The sequence below is a fragment of the Podarcis gaigeae genome, assembly GCF_964106915.1.
Source record: "Podarcis gaigeae genome assembly, chromosome: 4".
In the NCBI taxonomy this organism is placed as follows: Eukaryota; Metazoa; Chordata; class Lepidosauria; order Squamata; family Lacertidae; genus Podarcis; species Podarcis gaigeae.
The window spans coordinates 7,416,774-7,429,565 of record NC_139677.1 but is presented as its reverse complement, the minus strand read 5'-3'; the positions used below and the strand labels follow the sequence as shown (position 1 = coordinate 7,429,565).

The 12,792-nt window shown below is 44.9% G+C and overlaps 1 long non-coding RNA gene across 4 annotated transcripts in view; it reads left to right on the top strand.

Moving 5' to 3' along the window:
* The window catches only part of LOC310844103, a 129,877-nt gene that overhangs the window by 35,469 nt on the left and 81,616 nt on the right, over positions 1–12,792 (top strand). For all 4 annotated transcript variants that reach the window (XR_014563933.1, XR_014563934.1, XR_014563935.1 and 1 more), the window contains exon 3: positions 7,335–7,493. This is a non-coding gene — a long non-coding RNA (uncharacterized lncRNA). The remainder of the gene's footprint in view (positions 1–7,334; positions 7,494–12,792) is intronic.

Genomic DNA, 12,792 nt, shown 5'->3' with positions numbered 1-12,792 from the left:
CTAATGGTCCTATTTTGACTACAAAATGATCCTCACTCTGACAGCGTGTTCAACATAAGATGCTCATTGGGTGTCTTTTGGGAATTATCAGTATAGTGGAGTTCCAACCATGTCTTCCTCAGAAGCTAGCTTCACCAAACAGTGCACAGCATTTAATGTTCTCACCCTAAAGTGGTACACTTTTGCAGGGAAATGTTCAAGGAAACACAGGCATCAATCCATCCTTCAACCCTGCACATATGCAAAAAAACAAAAAGCAAAAAAAGCAAAACACAAAGCAAAAGAAGAGCAAAAGAGACTTTGCTATGTGCTTGAGAAGAGACAGAGTTGTGGAACACACACTATTAATAATTGAAACTTGTAAATAAATAAAGCAACAAAGAGCTTACTGTCATTGAAATGATTAAGTGCCTTTGGTCTTTTCTAGCTCTGCTCAGCAGCTGCCTGGGAAAAGAAGCATTTCTAAACAAAACGTTTCCTCCTTTTTGCTGCTGTACCCTCTGCTGTTGTGAAAATGCTGTCTTTAAGATTCTCCATCTTTTGAAACTAGAAAAGGGGGGTATTTCTAGTTTTCTTCTTCTAAAGTTTCAAGCGTACACACAGCATAGCTTGTTCGCAATATCATAGACATTTCAAAGATATTACTGCCATTAAATTTGATTTTCTATATTTTAAAAAAACTTACGAGGTGTTCCATTGTCATTTTTTTTTTAAAAAAAAAAATAGTAGTTGTTTTAACATTTCTTTCAAACTCCAGGCTAACACCTGCAAGCTACATCTCCCTAGCCATAGTCAGGCCTCATCATCCTGGGAAATAGTGACGAGTGGGGTGCCGCAGGGTTCTGTCCTGGGCCTGTTGTGGTTCAGTATCTTTACTGGATGAAGGAATTGAGTGGACGCTCATCAAATTTTGCAGATGACATCAAACTGGAAGTCATAGCTAATGCTACAGGAGAGAGAATCGGAATTCAAAGTGACCGTAACAGATTGGGGAACTGGGTCCAAGCTAACAAGATGAATTTCAATAGGGACAAATGTAAAGTTTTGCACTTAGGTAGGAAGAACCAGATGCACAAATATTAAATGGGGGACACCTGGCTTGCTAGCAGGTAAAAAAGGGTCTAGGGGTCTTGGTGGACCACAAGCTTAACAGGAGTCAACAGTGTGATGCAACAGGTCATTTTGAATTCTGAATATGTATTCTACAGCATTAGCTACCCTTCCCAGTTTGGTGTCACCTGCAAATTTGATGAGCCTCCCCTCAGTTCCTTCATCCAAGCTGTTTTTGAAGACGCTGAACAACAATAGGCCCGTGACAGAACCCTGCCGCACCCCACTTGTCACTTATTCCCAGGATGGTGAGGAACCATTAATGTATACTCTTTGGGTTTGGTCTAACAACCAGCTACAAATCCACTCAACAGTTACCTTGTTCAATCCACATTTTACCAGCTTCCTTGCAAAAATATCATGGGGGACTTTGTCAAAAGCCTTGCTTAAATCAAGATACACTATGTCCACAGCATTTCTCTGATCCACAAAGTTTGCAATTCCTTTTTTAAAAAATGCCATATTGGTCTGGCATGTCTTATTTTTGAGAAACACATGCTGGGTTTTAGTAGTCACAGTATCCTTTTCTAAATGCTCACAGACCTACTGTTGAATTATCTGTTCTAGGACCTTTCCTGGTATCAATATCAAGCTCACTGGTCGGTAGTTACCTGGGTCTTCCTCCCCCCCCCCTTTTTGAAGATGGGGGCAACATTTGCCCACCCGCAGTCTGCAGGGTCCTCATCTGTTCTCTAAGAATTCTCAAAGATCATAGACAAAGGCTCTGAAATTGCTTCCGCAAGGTCCTTTGGGACACTTGGATGCAACTCATCAGGCCCTGGAGATCTGAATTTATTTGAAGTAGCTAGGTGTTCCCTTACTATCTCTTTTTCCTGGGCCACAGCTCCCTCCTTACATCATTTATTCTGTTATCACTAGGTTGGTGAGAGGAAATATGAAAACCATCTTCAAATATCTCAAGGGCTGTTACGTGGAAGAGGGAGCGAGCTTGTTTTCTCCTGCTCTGGAGGGTAAGACCCAAACTACCGTAGTTGCTTCAAGTTACAAGAGAGGAGATTCCAACTAAACATCAGGAAAAAGTTTCTGATGGTAAGAGTTGTTGGACAGTGGATCTGACTCCCTCAGGAGGTTGTGGACTCTTCTTCCTTGGAGGTTTTTAAGCAGAGGTTGGGTGGCCACCTGTCATGGATGCTTTAGCTGATATTCCTGCATTGCAGGGGGTTGGACTAGATGACCCTTGGGGTCCCTTCCAACTCTATTCTATGGTTCTGTTTCTAAGACAGAGCTTGCTTTATTTGTATGGGTTTAAGCATTCCTGACTCTGAGCTGGACAGTGACCCTTCTTTTCATCCCCACCTCCTATAAGTCATTTGCCACTTTTTCCTGTGTTCATCAGACATTCTTTACCTTACATTACCTTATGTCTTCAGGCTGTTGTGGAAAGCAGGTTTTTTTATATTCAACTGCAATGGCCATGAAACCAAATTCTGGCTTACTAGAAATGTTTCTTGGGAGAAAAGTGTGATTTACAACTGTTCTAATTAGGCTCTACTGTCAGTTAAGAGTTAACTTCATTTTATCTGATTATTTAACAAACAAACAGTTTTATGCAAAATATAATCCAACCATCACTTCCTGCTTCACTGATCTTTTGTAGTATTCTGTATGCCACCCTTCATTTGCATGCTGTCTTTTCAGATTGGCAGCTCTTTGGGGCAGGGGCTTAGGGTCACATTAGTATCTGACCCACTGTCTGCCTGCCTGTCTGTAGCCAGAGCAGCACAGCAATGCTATAATGCAAATCCAGTCATGTGGATCTGAGGCCAGAACTAAGTCTACCTCTGCATTTTTGACTGGCGTTTGTGAGATAAAATCATCCAATAATTCATAAGTTTTAATGCTGAGATTCTGACAGATTTAATATCATCACTTGGTTTTATAGCACTTGTCCTAGGTACTCAAATTGCTTTGCATTATGTGCATTTTCTCAGTGACCCTTACTACAATATGCTAAATCAAGCCAATATTATTAACCCATGAGGGACACTGAGTTTCAGAGAAAACATCCTGACTAAGGCCAGGCAATAAGTTTATTCCTCATGTCTGAACTAAGGTCTTCCCTGCCTCAACCACAGCAAGCGTAACAGATCTGTGGCACTGCCTTAAAACACACACACACCACTTCCCCCTTCTCTTTCTACAATATTTTTTTTACAGTTGTATAAGTATTTCAATTGCCCTTAAATAATCAATATTGCCCTTAAAAAAACAAATCCATCTCAAATGAAGTTCAAGACTGCAACCTGATTCAGACTAGATATAATTTCCTCCACATCAGAAACCTGCTTCCGAAAGATCGCTTGTAATTGGTTACTATGGAAGCCCTCTAATGAATGTCTCTATTGTTTAGGGGAACTGGCTTCCAGTCAGTTTTTGGACCCCCTTCAAAATTCCAGCATTTATAGGGGTGCCCCATCCCTTTTTGCCACCTGAGCCCAAATAGGAATGTGCCAGCCAATGCCCCTTATGCCCTGCCACTGCCCCCCAACACTTCTGCCAGAAGAAACGAGCTAATACGGGCATAGGCAAACTCGGCCCTCCAGATGTTTTGGGACTACAATTCCCATCATCCCTGACCACTGGTCCTGTTAGCTAGGAGTGATAGGAGTTGTAGTCCCAAAACATCTGGAGGGCCAAGTTGTCCTATGCCTGAGCTAATAGGAAGGCACACTTGGCAAACCCTCACTGTGATCAGCTTGGCCCCAGGTCATGACTTGCCTGCGGGTATCTCAAGCCTTTCCTTGGGCCTTGTGACATGTGTTCTTCCTCTGCCTTGGTCCTCCACATCCCTTCCATTTGGGTTTCTTGTATTTTTTAGTTTCCAAACCTGAGAACAGGACTTGTCTCACCTTTTAAAAAATAAATCAGTGTCAACTGCTTTAGGAGACATCTGTCTGAAAAGCAGGGAATTTTAAAAAAAGAATTAAAATTTAAATTAAACTTATTATTGCTGCTGCTGCTACTACTGTACATTTACAAGAATATTTACGGGTGGCACTGTGGTCTAAACCACAGAGCCTAGGGCTTGCTGATCAGAAGGTCGGCAGTTCGAATCTCTGCGACGGGGTGAGCTCCCGTTGCTCGGTCCCAGCTCCCGCCAACCTAGCAGTTCAAAAGCACGTCAAAGTGCAAGTAGATAAATAGGTACCGCTCCAGCGGAAAGATAAACGGCATTTCCGTGCGCTGCTCTGGTTTACCAGAAGTGGCTTAGTCATGCTAGCCACATGACCCAGAAAACTGCGGACAAACGCCAGCTCCCTTGGCCTATAGAGCAAGATGAGTGTGCAACCCCAGAGTCATCTGTGACTTGACCTAACGGTCGGGGGTACCTTTACATTTACCTTTATACCACCCTTGAAGTGCATGGAATTAAATTTGTTCTAACCACTGTGGCACACTGACTATCCTAGAATCTTGGCAGAGTGCATTCCATTTCTCCAAGGGCTGTTCCTCAGCAACGGAGCCTGTGACCGTTTGAACTGAGATTCTTGTATCCTCAGTGTGTTGACTTTTGCAGAGGTTTTACTTTAGTGACCCTTGCTTCACTTGAATTAGAATATGGCATCTGAAAGACTCCTGGAGGTAAGTGAACGTTGGCATTTCCAATGGACTTGAACCCTAGAACAAAAATAATGGCATCACCAAATTTGGCAAAGAGCTGTCAGAGGTCAGAGAAAGTGCTGAGCTTTGGGCAAGTTTATGGAAGGGGAGAACAAATGCTGTAAAGGAAAACTTAGTCTTCATATTGTAGTCAGTTGAATATTATTTTCAACAGAGCATTCTCTATTCTCTCTCTCTCTCTCTCTCTCTATATATATATATATGTGAATCCAGGAGAGGGTTAACTTAAATTTCTAAATAAATGGCCTCGGTCCAGTACAGTGGTACCTCGGGTTACATACGCTTCAGGTTACAGACTCCGCTAACCCAGAAATAGTACCACGGGTTAAGAACTTTGCTTCAGGATGAGAACAGAAATTGTGCGATGGCAGCAGGAGGCCCCATTAGCTAAAGTGGTACCTCAGATTAAGAACAGTTTCAGGTTAAGAACAGACCTCCAGAACAGACCTCTTAACCCGAGGTACCACTGTATACCTAAAGAAGCGTCTCCACCCCCCATCGTTCAGCCCGGACACTGAGGTCCAGCGCTGAGGGCCTTCTGGCAGTTGCCTCACTGTGAGAAGCAAAGTTACAGGGAACCAGGTGGAGGGCCTTCTCGGTAGTGGCACCCGCCCTGTGGAACGCCCTCCCACCAGATGTCAAAGAGAAAAACAATTGCCAGACTTTTAGAAGACATCTGAAGGCACCCCTGTTTAGGGAAGCTTTTAATGTTTAATAGATAATTGTATTTTAGTGTTCTGTTGGAAACCGTGGAGTCAGTCTGATGGAAGGGCTTCTCCCAGTGCAGACCAGGGAGAGACCGGAGGCCTGGCGGAGCTCTGCAATCCGCTAAGACAGGCCAGCTCCATCAGGCCTCCTCTCCCTCAACTGTCATCTGGGGGCAGGCATTTCATCAGGCTACCACCGTGGGGGAAATAGGAACAGCACTTCTAGACATTGGGGCCTGATTTTTTCAGTTTCTTTTTCCTTTGCCCTCCTTGCCCCTTTTCCTTGTGTGATGTATTTCTCTGTGTTGGTTTGTTTATTAGAATGTAAGTCTGCAAGTAGGGAGTGTCTTGTTTTTGATTTCACGTAAGCCTCTTTGGGAGCCCTTTTGGGGTACAAGAATGAATGAATCAGCTCTCTGTGGAGACCATCAGTTTGTTTCCATTTTAATGCAGACCTACCTCATCTGTGCTTCCCAGATCAACACGCAAACAGAAATTTGCTTTGAGATGCTCACATGTCCCCATTTTGCAAATAGGTTCTCCACTCCACCCTGCGCCATGTACATGTTAGCATATTTAGAAATACATCATAAGATACCTGCTTTCAAAAACGTGAAGCGTAGGCTTAATAGCACACAAAATGGATGTCTTAGGAGAAATGCACTCTGTGGGTGTGAGAAGGCAGCCATTTCCCTTCTGATCTGTATTTGTCACAAGCAGCCCTGTTTCGGTTCTACGGAAGTTCAGCTTCTGCCAAAATTCAATCGGGAGTTTTCGTTTTCCCCTCTTGTAGTTTTGCTTGCTTGTCTTAGGACAGAATGATTCATTTATGGCTACCAAGGTTCAGCCATTTTTTCTTTATTTATATTCCTTTGTGTTTCTGTTTTTGGTTGTTTTCTCTGTTCTGTTCGGTGAGGAGAAGACAATAAATACTGTTAATAGACAAATTAATAGTATGCTATAAAATCCTTAAAACAATGAACACTCCCACTTTACATTGTGGGTGCCCTTTGCAGGATCGCGCGTGGTGCTACAGTTCCCACGGAGCTTACTGGCAAACAGGGTCTGACAGTGTTAATTTCTGGAAATTCACGCCTAGCCTCAGTAATCAAGTTTCTTGCTGGGAGGTGGGGCCAGCCCCATTTATAAATAGGGGGTGGAGCCGACAACAGCCAGGCAGTCAACTCTGGAGATTCACCCTCCCTCCCCTCCCTTTGTTTAATGTTTCTTGTTTGCAGGTTAACTTTTTCTTCCTCTTTAGCGGGCGCTGCTACGGTCTTTGACTGGTTGCTGTCAAAGTACCGGGAAGAGATTTTCCTGCATTGGCAGGTTTTGTCTTCCCCGTAGCAATTTGTCACAACTTTGACGGTTATGGCCTTGGGTGGAATCCTTTAGTCTTTTTCCCCCCTATATGGGGGCGTGGGCATGAAGTAGTGACTCACCCCCCTGTAGTAGCGATTCCAGGGTCCCCTCTTAAAGGGGTTATATATATGGATGTCACTAGCCATACATTGAAGGGTTGTCAGGGAACTACTCTGCGTGCAGGGATATGGGCTAGGCTGCCTGCTACACTTACGTCTCACAGAGCACCCCCATATCCCATTTACCCTGATGAGCCCCAGTTCCCCCCGGCTGTGGGGCTGGAAGGGATACACACCCAAGGCCTAAGCCAAGGTCTTCCTACATTCGGAAGTTTAATAAAATTGTGGTCTAATTTTTTCCCCCTATAATGTTGTCAGAGCTTTATTCCTTCCTTATGATCCCTGGGGGCCTGGGCTGTCGCCGCCTTGTCCATGTGACATTTCAAACCTTTCTTACAGAGAAGGGAAGATGCTATTTACACAAATACCCCCATAATTCCTCTTCTCCCCTCAGCATCTCAACATGTTCTACAGTGTCACATACCGCTGGCAGCGCACCCAAAAGATCCAGTGAGGACCGACGGAAGCATCAACTGACAGCTGTTGCCGTGGGAAAGAAGGGGAGGAAGCGCTACGAGATCTTTCCGACCTCCTGAAGAAGACCAAAGAATATGTGAGTTACTCAAGGGAATCACTGCAACCACGCAGGGATGTCAAAACCCTTCAGGCTGCCCCTTCCAGGTCCACCCTGCAAAGGGCCCAGTGGACAATCAGGCATCTGAGCGCATTAGTGATCTAGAGAACAAAGTTGGGCAATAGTACAGCAGATCCTAGCAGGCTTTGCAGTTGGCATGGATCAGCCGATTGGTGCCGATTGTAAACCTTGTTTTCAGCAGGAACTGGCTGCCCTCAGGAGTTTGCAATTGGGAAGAGGGCTGTTGCACCCGGGTCCGGCTTGCAGGCTACTCATAGGCATCTGGTTGGCCACGGCGAGAATGTAATGGTGGACCGGATTGGCTTATTGCAATTGTGTCCAAACTTTTTTTCAAAGAGGGCCAGATTTGATGAAGTGAGGGCCAACCAGAAGGCCAACCTTTTTTTTTAGGATTGAAGTTGGCTTTTTTATGATTTTACCCCAAAGTTGTTGAGCTGTTTTTAGGGTTGAAGTTGTTGAGCTTTTTTGTAGGATTTTACCCCAGGAAATAAACTGCCACAGGAGCCGAATTAAACCGACCGGATTAGGCCCCCAAAACGCCCTTTGGACATGCCTGAGCCAACAGGGTTCTTTTAGGCTGCAGTTCCTATTGAGAGTCTGTGGCTCAAGCTGGCAAGCCTGAAGGTGCAATTTAATGTCATGTAAAGTGAAACTGCAAGGCTACTGCTTAGAAAACACACCCAGGGAATTCTGAGTCTACCCTGGCAGCCATATTGTCAGTCCAGGTCACAAAGTGTTCATGCCAAACCTGTGTGGCCAGATTGTTCAATCTGTAGCTTTAGTTGCTCACCACATGGAACAGGAAAAAGCAGAAAAAATGAGATCCAAACCAAATTTTGTGGTTGATGTACACCCTTTTTCCCCTCCATTGGTTTCCCTAAAGACTAAAAGGCTGTGTGTGTGTGTGTGTGTGTGTGTGTGTGTGTGTGTGTGTGTGTTATGTATTAAGATTAGTTGCCGTTCTCACTCAGGGCCACCAGTATGTAAATGAAGGATTGAAAACTGTCACTCCTGATTGGTTAGCTAGTTGTGAGTTGCTACTGTTTCAAGTTACTTAGTATTATATAAAGCAGCCAGCTAGGCTGCAGTCAGTTTGATTCGAGGAGCAGTTCTAACTGCTGCAATAAAGAGCTGTGAATCCAACAGAGCTGTGTCCTTTGTCCATCTCTTCCACTATTCAACAGTCTAAACGGCTCAGGTGCAAGCCGTCTGAAAGCCGTATTCCCTCCTACCAACCTGCCTGGGTTTTGAGCTCTTTGGGGAGGCCCTTCTCTCAGTTCCGCCTCCCTCACAGACATGCTTAATGGGGCTGCGTGACAGGAACTTCTTAGTGGCTGCTCCCAGACTTTGGAACTCCCTTGCTAGAAAAGCCAGACTGGCTCCCTCCTTGCTGTTCTTCTGTCAGTAGGAGAAGACTTTCTTTTTCCAACTGGCTTTGGTGAATTGACTGCTTTGAAATAAAGGGCTGGTCTCTTGCTGTTTGATTGTAATTATATGTAAGTTTTTAAGCGAGTTTATATAAGTATAGTTTTAGTTCTCTCCATGTTTAATTGTTTCTTAATGGTTGTTTTTTCTATGTTTTTAGTGCTTCTTGTTTTTTATCTGTAAGTTGCCTAAAATCCAGTAAGGGGGGAAAGCGGGTTATGCATAAATATCATCATCATCATCATCTAGCAGTGCTTGGTGGCCGAAGCACTGCCATCGATAATAGGCAATGGATTACTGAAATAACTCATGATAGTGAAGTTTACATTATAAGAACACATGTATTGTAAAACAGCTAATAAAAAGAAGTAAAAAACAAACATTGGGAAAGGAGGGGTGGGAAGTCGAAAAGAAATTTATGTTGATTTTTTTTGTATATGATATTAAATGTTTTGGAATACTTTTAATAAAAATAATAAAATAAATTAATAATAAAATATAAAATATAATAAATAATAAAAATATAATAAAAATGAAAAATGAAAAAAGATAATGGGTTGCTTCTCTTAGCAGCAACTTCTCTAGGTCTCTTCTCAGCCACTTGTAGCGCTTCCCACATCCACTCTCCTCTGGCCGAAATTGGCGAGAGATGGGAACATCCTGCAAGGTGGTGGAAGTGGTGGGCTGGGGTCTTGCACTTCTGCCACCTGAGGCTGGTGTTTCATCACACCTCATTGGTGGGCCAGCTCTGGACATTTGCCTTCAAGGCAGTGTTAGGGGACTTTAGGCCTGCCAGGCAGCTTCAGCTGACCAAGGCACACTCACCTGTCCTAGACCTGGCATATATAACATCAAATGCCATCCAGATAAAGACAAATTTGGGCCCAAAAGGTGGTTGCAAGCAGCTGATCATCAATGCTTGCAAAAAGCTGTGTGCAGCACCTTGGAACCCCAGTGGTCATTTCCTATGAGAATTTTTTCCCCTTTATTCCCCCCCCCCAAACCAGGTCGGGGAAACCGAACCAGGTCGAGGAACAGCGGGATGGCGGCGGTGCGCCTCCCTGCTGTTCCCCGAGCTTGTGGGGCTGGCCGATGTCTGCCCGGTGCGCGGGGCACTCTGCTTCAGCGCGCCCTGCCCGCCGGGTGGCAGGCTGCTATCCACAGCGTGGGGAGCCCTGCGGGGAACTCCTGCAGGGCTCCCCACGCTGCAGATGTCTGCCCGGCGCGAGGGGCGCTCTGCTTCAGGGCGCCCCTCGCGCTGGGTGGCAGGCTGCTATCCGCAGCCTAGGCAGCCCTGCGGGAACTCCCGCAGGGCTGCCTAGGCTGCGGATGTGTTCCCGAAGCACCGGGCGCTCTGCTTTCAGCACGCCCGGCGCTCCGGGAAGCAGGCTGCTATCCGCAGCCTAGACAGCCCTGCGGGAGTTCCCTGCGGATGTCTTCCTGAAGCCTGGAGAGCGAGAGGGGTCGGTGTGCACCAGCCCCTCTCGCTCTCCAAGCTTCAGCGAAAGCCTGCATTCACCCCATAGGACGCACCCAGGTTTCCCCTTCATTTTTGGAGGGGAAAAAGTGCGTCCTATAGGGTGAAAAATACGCTCGTTCTCTTATCTCTATTCTGCAGAGTCCCACTGACTATAAATATAGGCCAGAAGGAGCCTGGGTTTTACTTTCTCTTTCTCCCTTCTGGCCTCGTGATTCTGTATATAGGATGCTTAGTGCTAAGGTTTAGTCTTATTAGGGACGCGGGTGGCGCTGTGGTCTAAGCCTCTTGAGCTTGCTGATCAGAAGGTCGCGGTTCGAATCTCTGCGACGGGGTGAGCTCCCGTTGCTCAGTCCCAGCTCCTGCCAACCTAGCAGTTCGAAAGCACGCCAAAAAGTGCAAGTAGATTAATAGGTACCACTCCAGCGGGAAGGTAAACGGCATTTCCGTGCACTGCTCTGGTTCGCGAGAAGCGGCTTAGTTATGCTGGCCACATGACCCAGGAAAACTGTATGTGGATAAACGACAGCTCTCTCGGCCTATAGAGCGAGATGAGCACCGCAACCCCAGAGTCGTATGCGACTGGACTTAACTGCTAGGGGTCCTTTACCTCCCCCCCCCCCTTTAAGCCTTATTATGAGTTAAATTTATAAATGCTGCAACTGGATTTTGTATGGACTGAGCCATGGATTTGATAAACCTTTAAACTACATTTGCCTTAAGCACAAGTAAAAGCTCTGCTGGATGAAATATTGCCTCTGATCTATTTTGGGGAACTCTGTTGAACTCTACTATGGTGTTTTCAGTTTTTCCTCCACACGTATGACAGAAATAAGTGGTAATAGAATTAGCATGGGATCACCACCCAGTTTTTACACATTTGGGCTCTGTTCAGAAGTTACACTAAAGCCACAAACACGGCAGGCAGCCGCAACTTACTATTCACTTGGCAAAATGCAGCCCACCTATATAACAGCATCTGACAGGTTACAGTGCAAGGGTGGGAGGTAGCATTCAGCGATGGGCCATCCGTTGAGCTTGCCACCACATCACACAAAAGTGTTCTGGTTTTTGTTGTTGTTTGTTATTTATGTATTATTTCACTATGAATATCTCGTTAAAGCAAGTTCAGTTTCTAGTTTGCAATATGAACTTCCTGGGGTGCCAATTAGAATGTAGTTAAAGGATGCATGACCCTCTCTCCTTTCGTCATAAATTATCCTCTGGGATCGTTGCCAAAAAGGAGAGGTCGTGCAAGCTATGTCACTATTTTAAAGTGTGCTTTGCCGTAATGTGTTCCACTCAATTTGTACAGAAACGAAGAGGTTTAGCACACACATACACACATGAAAAACCCTCAAAGCCCCTCTCACTTATAATTCTGTTGCTGTATCCCAACTCCTATAGAAAGCGTTCAGAACTAGGGCATGAAGATAAAACTGTTTTCAAGGCAATTCACTTTGTTTTATTATTTGTTAAATAATATGGACAATTCGGCTGCACCACTGGGGAATCAGAGATATTCCTTATTCCAATAATCTCAGTGTTCTGACAACTTTAAAAAGCATACTGTTATTTGTTTCTCAAACTCAGCTGAAGACCATTCTAAGCAGGGGGGCTTAAAATTAGTTGATTGTTCCACTTTTTCGTTGCTGATATTCCACTGTTCCCATATGCATTCAAAATGTAAATGAAGGTCTCACAATAGATAGGAAGTTCCTCGAGGCAAAAGTGTCTTCTCCTTTGCAGTGAGCGGCATTACACAATGTTGGCAATCAGAAAATGAACAATAATAATGTTTAAGACTTCCATCATTTTAAAGGACATGCAGTGTCCCCAATGAACCTTACTTGTCATTTCCTTCTTAGCAATTAACTTCAAGGCTTACATAAGCCACATTTTCAGCTCCCTTTTGTTTATTTTATCCTTTTTAGCCATTAATTTAGAATTCCAAACATTTAAATAAAGCTTTCAGCTAAGTTTTCTGTACATAAGAAGGGCACCCCATGGAGCAAACTCTCGTATCCCTGAATGCATACTGGATACACTATTCTAATACGCTATGTCCAAGTCTTTTGTATTTTGTTGGCATTTGTCTGTCTCGAGAGATAATGGAGTGTGCATCTGATGTGACTGTTCTGGGGTGCAAGCCAGGGCAGTGTGCATGGGGGTCCTGGGCTGCCCAGAGGACAAGACCCCCCTCTTGGCCTCGCTGATGTAGTCCAAAGGAAAGCAGAGCAAGACATTTGGGAGCAGGTTGGCTGAAGGAGTTGCTGGAAGGAGGCCTACAGGGCACCACCCAACTACCTTAGGGACTCTACTCCGTATTTGTGTAGGGTTTTTACTCGTTAGCCT